This window comes from Macrotis lagotis, chromosome 4 (assembly GCF_037893015.1).
Source record: "Macrotis lagotis isolate mMagLag1 chromosome 4, bilby.v1.9.chrom.fasta, whole genome shotgun sequence".
Lineage (NCBI taxonomy): Eukaryota > Metazoa > Chordata > Mammalia > Peramelemorphia > Peramelidae > Macrotis > Macrotis lagotis.
This window is the reverse complement of record NC_133661.1, coordinates 26,626,889-26,647,565: the sequence shown is the minus strand read 5'-3', so window position 1 is coordinate 26,647,565 and position 20,677 is coordinate 26,626,889.

The window sequence follows — 20,677 nt, the reverse complement described above, 5'->3', positions numbered from 1 at the left end:
AAGGCCACACCTTACCCTTACCAAGTCAATTTACTATACAATTCACAACAGTAATTTCCCAAACCTTTTCAGTCCTCCTCAAACTTCCCACTTCTCCTACCTTCTTCTCACCTCTGAGTTGAGAACCTTGCCTAATATTTCACTAAAAGATGAAATTATTCACTGATGTCTCTCCCATCTTCCTCATTTCAAATCACATAAGCAAGGTCCTCGGCAGACAGAGAGGGAGGGAGAGAAACTAAGAGGAGAGAGAATAGAAGAGCTAATGGTCTTGCAGTTAATAACCTAGATGGTCCTAGCTAAACAGCTTAGTTTCTTTTCCTCTTTGTCTCTGTCTCTCTCTGCCTCAGTCCCTTTGTATATCTCATTTTTCATTCCTTTATCTCCTTCTATGATAATGTAGAGTGTTATTTCCATGCAAACACAAAGAATAAAACTTAGCCAGACCTTGGGAAAATTATTATGGCTCAAAAAATTTTCTACCTGACCAATCTTCTGGAAAGTATTTGAAAGTTTGGTTTAACTGGATCTAATTTTGTTGCTCCTCCATTAATGCTTCCTCTGTTGGGCTCTTCTGGCAGAGCCTCCAAAAATTTAGTGCCATTTTCCCCTGACTGTGGGTCTGTACAAACATATATAAATTTATATAATCTTTCATTCATATAGGTGTATTTATATATAAATATATAAACATTATACAAACATATATACAATGTATGTGTGAGTATGTATGTGTATGTTCATATATGTGTTATACATGGGTCTATAACTATGCCCATGTGTGCATGTGGATAGATTGCATGCATTTATTTATGTTATAATTTTTTTTCCTTCATTTTGGTCATCATACTAGGCAAGATTGAAAATGGAAATAGTGAGCTTTTGAGGCTTCAACAAATTAAATTTTTCTAATAGCTGGATTTTTATTTATTCCAGAGGAAAAAAAGTCTATCTGGTATGTTATGAAAAATGATATTTAAATTCAATCAGTAAGATACAAATGTTTAGCTACCAATTTTAAAAGAAACATTTTCTCTCTTGGATTTTATTGACTACTTACAGCCTAGCAAAATTTTTCCTTTACCTGACTTCTGGAGAAAGCCAATATCAACCAAAGAAAATGTGCCTGTCCCTAAAAATAACAAACTACAGAAATTTTCACCCTTGAGTACCTTCAGGCAATACTAGAACCCACTCATGTGGGTTCCAAACTATGTCAGTCCTTTGTGGCAGACTAAAATGTTACAGAATTTCAAGAACAATGCCTTCTGATAAGAAACTCTCATTTGTACAATAAGTTCATTTAACTCATTTTGCTATGGATTTTTAGTGATTCTACAGGATATGTGAAAACGTTAGTCTTCCTGTAAATCTTATACCACTCCAATCTGAAATGTGTTCAAGCTAATTTTTTATATACATATCTGACTTTATGAGTCCCATCTTCTAGTGGGGTCAAATTCAAATGGAAATCCATTGATCACATGTTTATTTAGAAAAAAATATATGGTACCTATGTTATATCACATCTTTATTTTGTTAGGTACTCTCCACTTGAATTGTAACCTGGTTTGGCTGCACAATGGAATTTTGCCAGCTTCCAGGGAAGACATAAAGTTAGACAACTCTGCTTACTCAACAATTTCAGTGATTTTTCTAGAAAATGCTGTTTCCTGTTTAGCTTCAAAGGCCCAAAGAACCTGGTCCCTACCTAATGGAATGGACATTACTATATTATCCCATCAAATTATCTTATTCTTTTTCTGTTCCTTGCAACAATAGTTTAGTAGCCTTTGCATTGTTATGATCTGCCCTCAGACTATGCCTGGAATTTACTTCCTCATTATGAATAGACATAACTTGCCATTTCAGAAATTATCTTCCAAAACTCTTTCCTGACCTCCACTCAAACAGCTAGTGACATAATTTTAAACTCTCTTTTATGTAACTATGTTGTATATATTTGCATCTACTAATCGTGTCTTTACGCTGTATAATTTTTATTTGTATTTGTCTACCCCATAATAGTCTAAGCTCATAGGGATTACTATTGTACATCAATTTTTGAGTCATGTCTGACACTTCATGGCCCGATTTGGGTTTTTTTTTTTTTGGCAGAGATACTGTAGTAGTTTGTCATTTCCTTTTCCAATTCATTAATTCAGATGAGGAAATTGAAGCAAATAATTTGACTTACCCAGAATCAAACTGCTAGTAAATGTCAAAAGCTAAATTTGAACACAGGAAAATGAGTCTCACTGACTCCAGATCTGCTACTCAATACGATCCTCAGGAAGTACCAGGATGGGTCAAGGGGATATGATAATTATTTGACTATATCTGACTTTTGGAGAGTCCATGTTTCAAAACATGACTATTGTCCATAGGATTTTCCTAGCAAAGTTACCAGAGTGGTTGGCTCATTTTACCAATAAGGACACTAAGACAAATAGGATTAAATGACTTGCCCATAATCCCAAAGCTAGGAAGCATGTGAAGTCAGATTTAATCTCATGTTTTCCTGAATTTAGACTCAGCAACTTATCCACCAAGGCACTAGTTGCCATTACTCATAGTACTCAAATAGGTGGCAAAGTGTTGGGAATCAGGAGGATATGAATTCAAATCTGGTCTCAGGGTACTTGACACTTACTAGCAGTGTGACCTTGGGCAAGTCACTTAACCCTGGTTGTCTCACATGCAGGGTCATCTCTAGGTGTCCTGATTCATATCTGACCACTGGATCCAGATGGCTCTGGAGGAGAGAGTGAGACTGGGGACTTAACATAGCATCCCTCCTTTAAATCCAGTTCATGAATTTGTCTTGGCCTCACCTCCCAGATGTGGTCTTCTTCAAGAACCAAAGACAAACATCATCACTCATAAGAAGTGAGGATTGCTTAATTCTTTGTGTTTAAAGAATTTAACATAGCTTCCATCACATAGTATTCCTATTATTTAATAAAGAACGGTCATTGATTGATTGGTGCCTTTATTGACACACAAGTAAGTCCAAAACCTTTTTCCTTTTTTCAAATAATGATTACTCCTCAATCAGAGTTCATCAAGTTTGTTCCTAATAACATTACCAAGTGAGAAATATCTCATTTCCAACTTCTTCCAAAATGGCGAGGAGGTAAACAATCCACATTTTAAAAATCATCAAAAGGAGTATCTACATAAATGTTCAGATATTATCCAAATAACAAAACTATATGGTAAAAGCACATCATCGTGGGTCCAATTTTACAGTAAGTGCATTTCTTCAATTAGTTAAAAATTAAAAGCAGAATGAATGATGAAGAAAGAATGTGCTATGTTATCAGAGTGAGTTATAATTTCCATAAAAATACAAATGCTCACTGATCTGGCATAATTACACAAATGCATCTCTTTTAAAGGAAGAAGAAAATCTTCACTGTTTCTTTACATCTCATAGAACTTTAAAAAGCTATGATTCCAAGAATCTTAAAAATTTCCCAAGGTTTTGTTGAAAAAAAAAACAATTTCACATTTGTGGAAGAAAGTCTGAAGTTGTAGATGAAATGTGCTATGTCTTTGTCTCTGTTTGTGTGTGTGTGTGTGTGTGTGTGTGTGTGTGGAGTATTCTGAAAGAACTGGAGCATTAATCAAATTTTTCACAGGTATTTATCCATCAACACATGTCAGTGGTCACTTTTACTACCAAAAACTGAGTGCGGCCTAACTATGAGGAATTCTATCATTTTGTAAGTGAAATTATTAAGTCTTAGAGAAACAGTAATTTTTATAAGGTTAAGTCACTTTTTACCATAGTTTCTCCTAAAATTAGACCCAGAACTCTTTTTTTAATCAAATCATGCTTCTCAATTATATGATATAGGCATGGTAAGAATAAATTCTTGGGGGCAGCTAGGTGGCAGAGTGGATAAAACACCAGCTCTGGAGTCAGGAGGACCTGAGTTCAAATGCGGTCTCAGAGATTCAATAATTACCTAGCTGTGTGGCCTTGTGCAAGCCACTTAACCCCATTGCTTAGTAAAAACCTAAAAAAAAAAAAAAAATATATATATATATATATATATACATATATATTATTTATTTACAAAATTGAGAATGAATCAGTAAAATATTTTATAACATATGCAATATTCAGATTAGAATATCATTTACATTATAGTTCTCATCTTTCACATCATCTGTCACCTTTTGCAAATTATAGTTTTGCATATTTCATTTATATTGCCCAGTTACATTTTTAAATATTTAAAGTAACTTTTTAAAACATTGAGTTCCTATTCATTTCAGCAGTAAAATAATCAAAGACAATTTTAAAAGACCTGTGATGGAAAATATCCATATCCAGAGATGGAACTGTGGAGGTTAAATGAAGACCCAAACTTAATATCTTCAATTTTTAAAAGTTGTTATGTATTATACCATTTTTTCTATTTTTCTTTCTTTCATTTGGAATCGATTCTTCTCTCACAACATATGAACCTATGTTTAGCATAGTTAAAAGTGTAACACCTATATCAGATTGCTTTATGTAAAGAGAAAGAGGTAGGGATCAAGAAAAAACAAAAAAATCTCAAAATCTTGCAAAAAAAATGATTGGTAAAAGTACAGTTGCACATAGTTAGAAAGACCACATTTAGTTCTAAATTCTCTTCCCTCTTGCCATTTCCTCACCCATTTCACATAGGCTTCTGGAATCCCACTCAGTCTCTAGATTGAACTCCTTAACTCAATCTGCCAGAATGCTTACAGGTATGGGATCACAAAATAACATCTATATAATATCCAAAATGCAATAAAACTGTGCATAATTTTTGATCCAGTAATACTACTACTACTACTACTACTACTACTACTACTACTACTACTACTACTACTACTACTACTAAATCTATATACCAAAGAGATCATAAAAAAGGGAAAAAGATCCACATATACAAAAATACTTAAAGAAGTTCTTTTTTGTAGTAGCAAAGAAATGGAAATTGAGGGGATATTCATCCATTAAGGAATGGCTGAACAAATTCCGGCATATGAATGTGATGCAATATTTTCATTCTATAAAGAATTATAAGTAGGTAGATTTTCAAAAAAAATCTAGACTTACCTGAACTGATGCTGAGTGAAGTGAGCAGAAACAGTAGAACACTATATACATTGACTCCAATCAACTATGATAGATTTAGCTCTTCTCCATACTACAGTGATCAAAAATTATTTTAAAAGACCCTGCAATGGAAAATGGTTGGTTAGCTCATTTTACCTATAAGGTAATTTGAATTCAGACAAAACATACTTCTTTCACAATATGACTAATATGGAAATATGTATACCACAGTTGTATGCTTATAACCTGTATTAGATTGCTTCCTATCCTAGGGTGGATAGAGGTAAGGGTAGGAGGGAGGAAACTTTAAGCAAATGAATGTTGAAAATTATCCATATATATACATATATATATATATGTATATAAATATACATATACATATAAAATTGAAAAAAATAATTAAATTGTTAAAAATTAAAAAGAAAAATTCACTATGGTAATTACGTTCACTTTCTTTCAGAGTGCTTGGGGCAAACTTGCTTGGGTAATAATTTTGACTCTTGATGCCCTGTTAGTAAGTTTCCATTTACACAAATTCAACACTTATAATAATGACACCTTGAGATCTAAAATAATATTTACTTTACAGAGAAATCGAAAGAAAAATTAATAATATCAACATGGGAATGATAAATGCTGTCAAACCCATCCAAAAATTCAGGACAAATTACTACTCCCATCATTCTATGTGAAAGGTTAATCAATCTCTAAACATTTAGATTCTATTATATGCCAATTACCTTACTAAGGCATATGAAATGTTAGCAGTTTAAGGTACTGTTCTTTCTAATGAACCTATTTAATTTTAAAAAGAATAAAGAAGGGAAGTTTTCATGAAGAGATTAAATTCATCAGCAAATAATTTAGCAATTGAAGTCAATTGTTGTTAAATTGCTGTAAATTGTTGTAAAATAACTTTATTTTAACATATCAAAGAGAATGGGAACAGAAACAAGAAAAAGAAGAAACATTCCTAATTTATATGACAGGCACTGTGCAGTTTGATTTCATTAAAGTATAGGAAACAGGTTTTGTTATAATAAAAAGTCAAAATACAAGTGTATAGAAAGACTAAGAATAATGTAGAATGAATAATGGATTTGAGTATTTTGAAACAAAAATAGAAGGTAAATAAGAAGTAAGGTGGTGTCTTTGAAGGAGGAAATTGATATTTGAAGCTGTGAAGATTTGTTGCTGATTTGTTTATAATTGTGTTCCATTCTTGAGGACCCCATATGGGGGTTTTCTTGGCAAAGTTACTGGAATGTTGGTCATTTTCATCTCTATCTCTTTTTACAGTTGAGAAAACTGAGGCAAATAAGGTTAAAAGACCTGCCCTCACAGCTAGTGAGTGCCTGAGGCCATAAATGGATCTTGGTTCCCAAGTCTGACATAACATCCCTTGTGCAAGGGAGCTAGAGGGTGGGAAAACAGACTTGTTGCAACTGTTTGAAGAAGCCAGAAGCTGTTAAAGTCAGCTTGCTTTAGCTCCTGGTTCCTGATGGTCTGAATAAAAATTTAAGTATGTTGGAAAAGTGCTTAAGCTACACTTATTACCCTGCAGTTCCACAGAGAACTTAAGAAGGTGAAGCTACTCAGAAATTTCTATTGCTTCTTGTTGCTATTCTCATTTGATAGGAGAAAGAGCTTTGGAACTGTTTACTGTACAGACAGAAATGCTGAGATCTAATTAGATGATACAAAATCCTTCTCAGCAAAGTAGTAGCTGGGCTTATTTTAATTGCTCAGAGTCAGCCTTACTACCTTGAGCTCTATTTGGTACAGTCTGATCAGATGAGACAACATTATAGTAAGTAAATATTAGACTCTTCTGGATTTTGTGGACCAGAGAGAACCAGTCTTAGAAGCTATTTTAAAAGAATTTGCTATTCAAATTAAGGTGGGGACATTTTTCCAACACCTGTTTCCCTGTGATTTTAAGCTTAAAAAGCTTAAAACTACTCTGTTTAGGAAGAGAAAAGTACTTTTCCCCCCTCAAATAGAATGATGACTAGTAGATAAGTAGTTAATTGAGAAGTGGGTTATTGTAATGATGATTGAGGATATCCATGTCTCCAGTCTAGAGTTCTGAATTATCTCAAAACACAAATATCTTCTCCTTCATTGGTTCCCTGCCAAGCTTAAGTAATTCTTTATCTCTTCTCTTTGTCTGAAATTCTTTCCCTCTTCATATCCCTCCCCTTCCCCCAGGCTTCCTTAAAGGTCCATCTAAAATCAATCCACTCTAGGAAGCTTTTTCTGATATTTCCTTATTCTGATGCCTTCTCTGTTTATTATTTCCAATTTGTCTTGTGTTTAGATTTTTTTTTTTGTACAGAGTTATTTTCATGTTGTCTCCCTGATTATATTATGGATTCCTCAAGGGCAAGTAAATGTTGCCCTCAGAGAAAGGGGGTTTAAAGATTGATGTATGGGTTTCTTTCTAAGTGAAAAACTCACAGAAAGATCATGTGATGCCAGAAGTATGAAAGGCTTGAATTTTAATTCAGAGGGTACTGCAAAGTCCACATATTATTATAGAAAGCTCACAAGTTAATAGATAAAGTTCACAGGTGACCTCAAACAGTTCACAGGTGAGGCTCTCTGGAGGGCTGCAAGATAACCAGCTATCTAAAGGACAGACTGGAGTGCTTGAGGGGAAAAAAGAAAAGGAAGGAAAGCAGGAACAGATATGACTGGGCTTAGACTCATGTGGATCCAGTATGGAGGAGGGGGTCAGTCAAATTTTGTGAGGAGTCTAGCCCACTTTCTGTTCAGGGAAGAATAAGGAGGAGGGGGTCAAGGGTATCAAGTACCCCCCCCCCCCGGAAAGACTGAAAGCCAGGAAGATGAAGGAGGTGTAGGGGATGGACCTAGGTGCTTTTTATTATCTTGTTAAATTACATTTGGGAAGAGGAAAAATGGAGAGGGAGTAAAAATTTACATTTGAGAAAAGGATTATTGATCAATGGAGATAGTCAGAGGGCCTTAGAAATAGCAAAAAAAAAAAAAAAAAAAAAAACATAAAATAGCTCCTTAATACTAAATGACTAGACAAATGCTTTTCCTTCAACACAAGGAAAACCAATGTTGAAGTCCTACATCTGACACATTACCTGGTAACTCTGGACAAGTCACTGAACTTTAGTGTCTAATCAAAGGTTATACATCAATTAAAATCAATTAAACATCAATTAAAAGAACAGATTTGCTCATTTGGACTACCCTATATTAAAATACAAGTCAAGTTGCCATATACACAAATGCTCTATTTGAAGAGGGAAGAGACCTCAGAAACTATCTTGCTGAGATTCATGTAAATGAGGTTAAAAAAAATTAAGCCTTAGAGGGCTAAAATGTTTTGCACAAAGTCAGTTAAATAAGTGCATGTTTTGAGGGACAAGTTAAGAAAGAATATACTCTCACTGACAGTAGGGACTTTAATCTTTTACATAAACATTTATAGGTTTGTGTTTTGTTTTTTTTTTTTTTTAGTATGAGACAGATACTGTGCTAAACAGTTTATATACATTAGCTCAGTTCATCCTCACAATCACCCTGGGAGAGAAGTGATATTATTACTTCATTTTACAGATAAGGAAATGAAGGAAGAGGTTAAGTGACTTGATTTTTGTCATCCACTAGTAATTGTAAAAAGTTGGATTTCAACTTCATTGTTCCTAACACAAATTCAAGACTTTTTTTCAATATACCACTTTTCTACCTCTTAAATTTGTGTTTGTTTTCCCAGGTCACAGAGTAGCTATTTAATGAATGCTTATTGGAAGAATGAATGATTTAAAAACAACAGCAGACCTGTGATTTCATCAGTGTAGAGAATTACCATCTTCAACTAAAATAGATCACAAGTTTCTCTTCTGTATGGAGTCTTAGAGAGTTCCACAGAGACCCTGAAAGACTAATTGACTTGTGAAGTTTTGCAAAGTCAATAAGAATCACTCGAGGACTTGAACCCTATCTCCCAGCTTCTCTAGGCCAGTCTATAACCACTAGAGCAAGTATTAATTAATTAAAATTACCTCATATTTGTATAATTGTTTTAGCTGTTTGATTCATTTTGTATGAGAAGCTATGTAACACTGGAAAGAATAATATACTCAGTAAAAAGACAATTGGAATTGAAGAATATTCTATTATGTACAAAGGATGTCCATTCACAGATTTGCATGAACTCCTACAAAATTTGACACCCTTCTATTGTTCATTAATAATAAACTGACCTGAATATAGAAGAAAAATGTTCTCATATAAAATTATGGGAGTCTAATAACTTTGTAATAGAAGCAATAATATGAAAATGTGATAGCCTTATTTCTTCCTCAATGAGGAGACAGCTGATAGGATGATATAGTGGAAATGGGCATAACAAGAATCAATTCTTGAACAGAATTTGTGTATCACCTGGATGGACGCCTTTTTGGCTCTGTCACTCATATAGATGAAATCCTCAAAAAAGACAATATCACTTAGCCAAACTTCCATCTTCTGTATAAATCTCACACCTGGGATTTTTACTGGACTTTTGGTGAAAGCAGTATCTAAGTATGATATTGCATTATCCATTCCACTACTGAAATCTTATTTTATTGTCTTATTTTTAGCAAGGAAGTAAAGCTTTTCTGAAAGTTACAGTAGCAAAGCACTAATGCAACAATGAGGATGTCTTCCTTTTTCCTGAATAACATGAATTTGGGGGTGTTCCCTGAGCTGAACAAAGTCACACTATGATCATCAACCAAATCAGAGAACCGAAACAATTTAATGTGCAGGTTGAAATATTATATTTTTGTAATATTGTTTTTACATACATTTTAATTATTATTCTGCTCAAATCTCTTGAAATAGTTCATAAAAGTTGTCAAAAATGCCTACAAGACTGTCCCTTTTAGTGGAGTCAAAATGACAGAGAAAAACCAGGAAGTTTCCTAAGCTTTCCCCAGTTTCTGATAGAAGCAATTTCTAATCGAGCCTCTAAATGGATCTCAAATGAAAGAACCTAAAAAAGGAGAGTAATTTTTCAGGTTTAGATATCTCAGAAGGAATTCAGTGAAGGTCTGTTACATTTGGTTGAAAGGGAAGGACAACCAGCTCAGGTAGGTTGCAAAGAAACCTATAGAAATGTCTTAGTCATAGCCTAGATCAGCAACCGAGAAATGTAAGTCTGGTTCAATATTAGGAAAACAATTAAGATAGACCTTAAAAAAACACAAAAGGATAGAAATAGATGGATTTTTTTTCCCAAAATGAGAAGCAGTATGTATCTTTTATCATTACCAAGCATTATATGTAATCGAGATAAGCTAGAAACATTTCCAGTAAGATGCCTGTTTTCACCATTATCATTCAATATTTTATTATAAATGGTAACTTCAGTACTTGGAGAAGAAAAAGAAATTAAAGAAATTAGAATAGACAATGAGGAAATGAAACTATCACTCTTTGCAGATACTGTGATGAGAGAATCAATTAAAGAATAGTTGAAATATTTAATTACTTGAGCAAAGTAGTAGGACATGAAATAAAGTGACATAGATCATCAGCATTTTTATATATTGCCAACAAAGTTCAACATCAAAAGATAGAGAAATTCCCCTTAAAGTAACTATAGACAGTATTCAAAAATACTTTGGGAGTCTTCCTGCCAAGGTAAAGCCAGGAACTATAAGAATAAAATTACAAAACATTTTTACAAAATAAAGCCAGTTCTAAACAATTGGAAACATCATTTGCTCATGGATAGGCTGAATTAATATAATAAAAATGACAATTCTAAGTAAATTAAATTGCTCATCCGGTGCCTTACCAATAAAACTAAAAAAAATATTTTATAGAGCTACAAAAAGTATTAACAAAGTATTTTTTAAAAAGTATTAACAAAATTCATCTGAAGAATGAAACCTCAAGAATATCAATGGAATCAATGAAAAAAAAATGAAGAGAAAGGTATCCTAACCATGGAAGATTTAAACTTATATTTATAAATTATATTATATATAAAAATTAATATATTTATAAATATATAAAACACAATAATCAAAACTATTTGGAAATAGAGCAGAATAGATTAAGTACAAAAGAAATAGAACAAAATGACTATAACAATCTAATATTTGATAAGCCCAAAGATGTCATCTTCTGGGTTATGAACTAAGTATAAGACTACTGGAAAAAAATGGAAAACAAGAGGATACAAAGCAGGTGTAGTAGGCCAGTGGCTCACATTATTTACTAAGATAAGATTCAAGTAGGTGTTTGATTTAGACATAAATGATTTTTCATAAACCAATTAGAAGAACCAGGAATAGTTTATTTGTCAGATCTTTAGGGAGGGGGAAGAGAAAAATTTAAAGTGCACAATTGGTAATTTTGATTACATCACATTAAAAAAGATTTTATACAAACAAAACCAATGCAAACTAACATTAGGTAAAACAGAAAATTATAAAATAATTTTTACAGTTAGTGTATCTGATAAAGACCTCACTTTTAAAATATATAATCAATTTGTTTTTATAAGAATTAAAGTCATTCCCCAATTGATAGTCAATATATGAAGAGTAAATTTTCAGAAGAAATTACAGTTATGAAAAAGTGCTCTAAATCACTATTGATAAGAGAAATGCATCATAAAATAATCTTAACAACACCTTATTTAATACTTACTTAATAATTATCACCTTGTCAGATTGACTAAAATGACAAATAAAGGAAAATCATAAATGTTCAAGGGATGTGCAATAATTGAGACACTGGTGCATTATTTTTGGAGTTGCAAATTGATCCATCCATTAAGAACATTTATTTAGAATTATGTTCAAAGGGCTATAAAACTGTGCAAACCCTTCAATCCAGCAATACCACTACAAGGACTGTAACCCAAAGAGATCATAAAAAAATCAACAGGATCCACACATACAAAAGTTGTGTAGAGCACTCTTGTATGGGGGAAATAATTAGAAATTCAAAGCATGCCCATCAAGTGGAGAATCCTGGTTTTTCAGTAATGGAACACTATGGAATTCAGTAATGGAATACTATGATGTATAAAAAATAATGTCAAAAGAACCTAGAAAGAATTACATGAAGAGAAGTACCATGAGAATGCTGGACACAGTTAACAGAGGCATTGTGTGATGAACAAATATGACATGCTTAACTCTTCTAACAAAAAAAATGAACCAAGAAAATTCCAAAAGACCTATGGTCATATTCATTTGGAAAAAAAAAAAACTATGGAGTCTGAATTCATAGCAAAGTTTGCTATTTTTTACTTTTTTGTTTTTTTCCTTTCTCATGGTTTTTCTATTTTGTTATAATTCTTCTTTTACAACATAACTAATGTGGAAATATGCTTAACTTGATTGTCCATATATAATGTAAAAAAACACCAGAAGCTCTTTTATCTCCATATAATTAAAAAATGAGAACAGTAATTATTCTGTCTCCTGTTGCTTTCTTTCCTCCCTAAGTTTATGAGACAACCAATCAAATAAACCATGTATCTGAAAGCACTTTGTAAAATAGAAAACACTTTTGAAATGGGACATATTATTTGATATACTCAGTTTGAATAGTCACTATTTGTTTCTGCAAAAATAAATAGGATTTGCACTTTGTAAAATAGAAAACACTTTTGAAATGGGACATATTATTTGATATACTCAGTTTGAATAGTCACTATTTGTTTCTGCAAAAATAAATAGGATTTTTTTTAATTTATGAAACCAATTAAGGTTTATTTCAGTGAATAATGATCACAAAATATGTCTCCATCTAACAAATTCTATGATCTCTTAAGAATTGTTTTATATCTCGTTTTTATACCTGACTCACATGACTGTTTGAAACTACTGCTTAACACTGACTTGTTTGGGAAGATTCTGGACTTGGAATCAAAGATTCCATCCACATCCTTATTAGGTGAATGATCCTGGACAAGTCTCTCAACCTCTCTTACTCATTAAACTATAAAATGGGGAAAAGATCATAGCACCTGAATCAGGGAATTATTGGGAATTTCAAAAGAGATAGCTTGGAAAATGCTTTCCAAACCTTAAATCATTTTATAAATGCTATTTATTGTTGTTGCTAGTTCAACTATTATTTGAACTCAGGCTTTTCTTTTATAATTTAGTAATCATAATTTTAGAAATAACACCTACATAAGTATGTTTAGAGAGGAATATTAAAGGCTATATCTCTATAGTGAATATTTGAATTGGAATTTTGCTGTAGCTTTGAGATTAAAAAGTGAAACATAAAAAAAAAGTGAAACATAAATGGATCCTAGCCATAGTAACCATTAGATGAGAATATCCAATTTATAACCATTAGACTTGCTCTTTCATACTAATTACTTTTTATTCACTCCAAGAAAACCAGGGCATTGACTAAAATACATACCAAGATGCATTGATTTTTAAAACTTAATTACCCAATGGGCTCTTCATTTGATCATTATCAGCCTTCTCTTCTGTTCTTCTGTTTCCTCTACATTTTTGTACAAGTTGAGTACCTCTTAATTGTGGAGCACATTTGTCTCCTGACAATTTGTGTCCCCCCCCCCCCCCAGATTTCCAGTAAACTTCATGTCCCATCGTAATAGAAATCCAAGTTGCCTTGCTGAAATGCCTCCTTACTTACCAGGTGTGGTCCAGGGGTGACTAATGACTCTGAGGCCCCTGCTGTTTCTGGTTTAGTCTGGTAATTAGCTCTCTCTGCTGCAATCCTTGTAAAGGATGGAAGCCTGTTGAGTCACTTGGCAAGGCTGAGGGAATGCCCAACCTAACCTGGGCTTCCTTTAGAAACCTCCTTTGGAAGGTGTGAGCACAGCAGGGATGCCTTAACCACAGAGGAAAGAAGTCAGACCGTAACCTGGCACAATTTCCTTCTGTAATCTTTCCTATTCAGTTTCAGAATACATTTGTATATTTGTTTATTCACTCAAAATACCTACCTCGTAAAAGCGATAATAACAAAATGTTATAGGGCAAACACTAGAAACAAATACAGTATTTGTAAATGGAATTAACAGAGAAAAAGTGACTAGAAGTATGAGTGTGTGTTGTAGGTATAGATAGATTTAGTTCTAAATCATTGATTTAGAACTGAACAGTTCCTAACAGTCATTAAATTATAGAACCATAGATTTAGATTTGAAAAAGAATTTAGAAATGAATGATTGTGTTCAACTCCCAAATTTTCAGATGGGGACATTAATGACATTTTCCAAGATCACAAAGGCAAAAAGTAACTCAGGCTACTGCAGAATTCTGGTGTTTTTGACTCCAGGTTCATCTTTCTAGCCAATGGGTTTTTTACTTTTGTAGATGAAGAAAGTGACACTGAGAGATTAAATGACTTGCCCCAGAGACCAATGGCAAATTCACACCTTTTTTAATAATATATTGTATGTTCACAATGCATACCACCCAAGTACTAAGTAGGTTGGAGATCCTGTTTTCTTCTGAAATTCTAAGATCTCATAGGCTATTGAAAAAAAATCTTGTTTTACTTAATTTACATCATGACATGCTATAATATATTTCAATACTATTCAATTAGCTTCAACAAAATATTCCTTAAGCATCGTGTGTAAATCACTAAGTTGAGTTTATAGAGATAAAAAAAATAATCCCTTCACTCAAATGGATTACATTCTACTATTACTGAAATGAACATTTGTTTATAGAGACAAGATAAACTTTGGGAAAGGTGAGAACAGTGAAAATCAATGACAGAAGGTCATAGAACATGTGATCAAAAAATAAACTATTTTCATGGAGCTGTTTCATTGGGTTGCATTGAGGGGTTGTTGATCAGCCCTTTTTCAGTCATGTTTGCAATTTACTTTTTTGGCTCAGTTTATAAAGGAGGAAACTGAGAGAAACTTTCTTGGCTCACCAAAGTTTAGGATCATCTAAAATCTAGAGTTCATATCATATGAAGTTCAATTAAAAGTAATGAGGTTTTAGACTCAAAAAAATGAAAAAGGAAAAGATCCAGGGTAGGAGATGTCGGATGTCTTCAAGTGCTTGTAGGACTGTCATTTAGTGGAAAGTTTGGATCTGTTCAGTTTGATTCCAGAAGGCAGAACCAGGGACAGTGTATAGATGTTGAAACAAGACAAATAAATATTTATAACAATTGGAACTGTCCAAAAGGGAAAAAAGTCATAAATGGCAATGAAATCATTTTACTTTGATGTATGGTGTCAAAGGAATGGTTACTTCTCAAAAACATTATAGAAGATACCTCTTTCTTATACAAGTTAGAATAGAGGGTCATAGACAGTCAGGTGAGGCTTTCAGAATACCTTTAGGTAACCACTGTTTATCAAGTACATTCTATGTTTCTGAGAACTTATGCCTGTTTCTGATGATCCATTTTTAAATGGTTCATTCCCTGCCCTCATGTAGCTTATATTCTAATAGATACAATGCCTTATGTACATAAATGCATATGCTATAAAATATTGGGTGATGATGCTTAAGGAGAAATTCACAATCTATTAAAATAACTTGGGAATTTTTTTATATTCAAGAGAATAATAATAATAGGGAAGAAAAAGATCATTAGGAAATATATTATCTGAGCTGAGCTTCAAAGAAGGGAAGGCATTTGAAAGAAAGAGAGGAAAATGGAATATAACTGAGCCCACAACAATTCATGGAGACTCAGTTATATTCCATTTTCCTCTCTTTCTTTATATTTTGCTTAAATTATATTTTGCTTAAAATGAATTCTTGATGATTATGATAACAGCTAACATTTATACAAGAGTTCTATTTTTTTTTTAAGATACATAGTATATTGATCTCATTTGAGCCTCATAGAAACCTTGTGAGGTAACTAGTTATTTCATTGAGATGCTGATTTTACAAAGAGAATGAAGTTCAAATTGTGACTTGCTCAGCATCACATTGTAGTATGTTTCAGCGCCATTATCAATACCAAGATCCTATTAATTGTAGATCCAAAATTCTGATCACTCCAGTAAATAGTTTTATGTATATTATCTCACAAATTACCAATGTTATCCCAGGAAAAAAGGTTTTAAGCTTTCATAAAAAAAAAAAAAGACATCTTAGCTTGTCCATAAATTCCAGTCAATCTGACCTACTTCTTCCTCTCTCTTTCTCTCTCTCTCTCTCTCTCTTTATACACACACACACACACACACACACACACACACACACACACATATATATATGTTATGTCTTGGCAATTTTGCACAGGTTGTATACTTGAGAAACTATGATTCTTACACCCACCTCATGGGATACTTAACTCTCTTCCAAACTCATTTCAGTGCGACAAGCTTTAAACCTTCTCTCCTGATTCTTCTGCTTGTCAGTCTGTCCTCCCCCCCAAAAGAAATTCCCTTTTATATTTGTTTTTATGCTATGCTTGTCCTTCACAATTCTTTTAAAGTAAGATTTGTGATTTTATTGGGACAACAGCAATGTTCCTCCATCAATACTTTCAAGTCGATCTGCCCAACTTATAGTCTTAGAGCTTTCCCTGGGGCCATATTAAACCAGACAGTATGAGACAGAGATGGAAACTGAGTCGAGTGAGTTTTCTAGCCACACTCAATGCTCCTTGTTGCCTGACTGGCAGATAGGAAGAACTCAGTAAATGCTTGCAGAATCCAATTAGAGTTGCGGGTCAATTTAAAATATACTCCAGGAAACTTGTCTAATTAAGAATGCAATCCTGTCTAACCTGTTCCTTGAGTGATTCCAAACTGCAACAGATAACCCTTCAGCCTTTGGAAGTGTTCCAACTTTGATGTTTCCAAGTCAGAATCAGTATTGAACAGTGAAACAAGGTCACTAGGAATGAAACCCCTGAATGCAGTAATGACAGAAATGGCCAAGCCTTACTTTCTCAGTGGTTGACTGCAGAATCAATAAACTGAACTCGAAGAGGGTCAGCAAGACAAAGAAATAAGCAACATTTCAAAAAAATTGATCAGTGAAATTCTTTAAATAAAATAATGTGCTAAATATGGAAGAATATATGGAGGAAGGATGATCTATAGGAGCAGCTAAGACTATAGCAAACCAAGACAACAGAATAAAGAAGTGTTTGCCTATAATGGGTTTCTATCTTAAGCCTCTTTGATAGACAATCAAAATACAAGACAACCAAATGAATGAAGTACTAAGAAAGGAAATCCTTAACATTTCTGCTTAGAAGAATCTCCTAGAAATTAAGATAGATACTCATAGCTATCTTTTATATTAACACTTTAATATTTACAAAACTTTTTAAATAGATTCTTGATGCAGGACATCATGCGCTTAAGGAACATTGTTATTGTACTATTAAAATCTGTAATCTTACTGAAACTGTTAAAACACTTCCTCTTGACTATCAGTCTGACCTTGGCCATGCTCTCACTGGTAGAGCCAAGCTAAATTAGATAAGCACAACAAATAAAACTACCAGTCTGACCAGAATTAAACTCTCCAATGCAAGACCCCCTACCACTCTCAAAAGGCAAACTCTCCAATGCAAATCTTGAACACCTAAAACACTACATGGACACTGAGGGGCCTTTTAAGGAGACTCTGAAAGGTGTTTAGTTCTCTCTTTCCTTCCGATCTCTTACTTGCAAGTTAATCTAGCAGCTGGCCTGCTGGTTAATCTGCAATACTTAAAAACCCACATGACCTTTAAAAATCTCTTAATTTTCTCTATCATTTTCCTTTTGTTATAATGATTTTTTAAAATAAATCTCCTTTTTCCTTTTTTACACCTGCATTCCTGGGTTGATTCATATTTCATCACAGGAAAATCCAAATTCTCCCACAACAATCTCATTATAAACTGGAAATAATCCATTAAGGTATGTGATATTAGTATTCTCATTTTATAGATAAGAAAAGTGGTTACTAGCCTTTGAGTGACTTTTTTTTTGCAAGGCAATGGGGTTAAGTGGCTTGCCCAAGGCCACACAGCTAGGTAATTACTAAGTGGCTGAGGTTCAGATTTGAACTCAGGTCCTCCTGACTACGGGCCAGTGCTCTATCCACTGTACTGCCTATCCACCCACTAAGTGACTTCTTAATTGTTACACAGAGAGAAAATGTTTTGAAAAAATTTGAATTCAAGTCTTCAAAACTCAAAGTCAAAATTTCTATCCACTATCCCACCTGTCTGTACAATCAATTATTTGTTTAACAAATAGTGTGAAAAGATAAAAAATTAGACAATCTCTCATGAAAACTCTCCAAAATATGAATTATGAACAAAAGCTAAAGCAATAAAAATTGTCTCTAGAATCTTCTAAACCATGAATTTACTGTTACCATAAAAAATAACAATCAGATAAACAAACAGCAGAGTAGATGAACCCCTAGTTGAAAGAACAGTCTCATCAGCTAATCCATGGGCTTGCACCACAATGTAATTCCGGAGCCAAACCTCAGTATCCTAAAAAATCAAGTGAAAGCCTACTAGTAAGTTGATGAAGAGGCAAAGTGAAGATTGAAAACATGGGAAAGAAAGGGGGAAAAAAACCTTTTGAGTGTGAGGAGCATAATTTATAAATGCCTCCAAGTTCTATAAAGTGTTGTGTATGACTTAAAAATTTCTTTTGGAGTGATTTAGGATTTAGAAAAATCATTCTCTCTGACTCGGGTAGAGGGAAATTAAAGCTCTTAGAAACAACAGACTGAGAAGACAGGGAGCCAATATCCTCTTTATTACCTGCAGAAATTGTTATTTCTAAATGTGAGGAATGAAAGATAAAGGAGATTCAAGGTAAAATCTACAAGTAAAAAACAGAATTTTTTCAGAAGATTAAATCTATAGGAACGAACGATAGAATCTTTAATTCAATAGACCATATAAAGAAAAAGATAAATAAATATCAGGGCAAAGAATTAAAGAATAAATGGCTAAAATGGACAGAAAGTTGAGATAATAAAAAAGGCAATAAGAGAAGACAATTTAAGAAAAGAAACAAAAAAATGCTTCATGAAATGATTTTGCTTTATATGAGATTAGCTCATGAGGATTGTTTCCATAAAGAGTAATTAAAAAGAGGATCTTATATAAATTGATTGTGAGTTGATGTTACATATGCCTCTTGAGAAGTTAATTTCTAAAGAGACAGAAGAGGTATGTGTACTTACACACTGGTGTGACTATGTGGAAATGTTGCTTATCAAATTATCAATCAATCAATCAATCAAGCCTTGAGAAAGGTGCATCTGTCAGGACAGATAAAGAGAGTATATTGGAAAGAGGGGCTACAGGTACAAGAAATGGTTAAATCAATAAAGACATCCCCCAATTGATAAAAGGCCATAGGATATGAATAGACAGTATTCAAATGAACAAATTGAAGTTATATACAATCATATTAACAAATGTTCCAAATCATTATTGATTAGAGGAATGCAAATTAAAACAACTCTGAGGTATCACCTCACACCTCTCAGATTTGCTAAGATGACTAAAAGGGAAAATAATCAATTTTGGAGAGGTTATGAGAGAACTAGGGCAGTAATGCATTACTGGTAGAGTTGTGAACTGATCCAAACATTCTGGAGAGCAATATGGAACTATACCCAAAGAGCAATAAAACTAATCATACCCTTTGACCCAGCAATTCCAGAAGTCCAGAAGAAATCATATATCCAAAAGATATAAAAAATGGGAAAAGTCCTCCATGTTCTACAATATTCATAGCAGCTCTTTTTGAAGTTACAAATAACTGAAAAGTTTAGGAGATATCCATCAATTAGGGAATGGTTAAACAAGTTATGGTATATATGGATATTATGGAATACAATTATTCTATAAGAAATCATGAATGGTTGGACTCTAGAGAAGCATGGAATGAATTATAGGATCTGATATTGAGTGAAGGGAGAAGAACCAAGAGAACAATGTACACATTAACAAAAACATTGTGAGATGATCAGCTCTGATTGAAGCAGCTACTCCCAGCAGTTCAGAGAGCAAGGACAACCATATTAGACTGGTTGTGGACATTACTATCCCTATTCAGAGGAAGAAAAACAAAACAACACTAAAAAAATCCTTCAGAATCTGATGAAAACCATAATCACTTTTTTAAAAAATCTCATTTATTTCTTTACCTTAATACTAATTCCTCATACCAAAAATGACTAATCTGTAAACAAGTATAACAAGAACTTATATGTGCAATATTAATTGGATTGTTCACCACTGAGGGAAGGGAGTGGGAAGAGAGAGTGGAAGAAAATTTTGTAACTTAAAAATATACATAGGCATATGAATGAATGTTGGAAAACATTCATAACATACATTTGGAAAAATAAAATGTCAACTAAAAAATAACAAAGACTTTAAGATAAGGAGTATACTAGGAGTAGGCTAGACATTAAAGGATAAATAATACCACAAGACCAAGAAAAAGATCTATTAAAATAGATGGAAAGAAAGGAGTGTGTGAACACTGAGTAAATCTTATTCTCAACAGATGTTGTTTAAAGAGGGAATAACATATATTCCCAATTGGGTTTAAACATGTATCTTACCCTAGAGGTA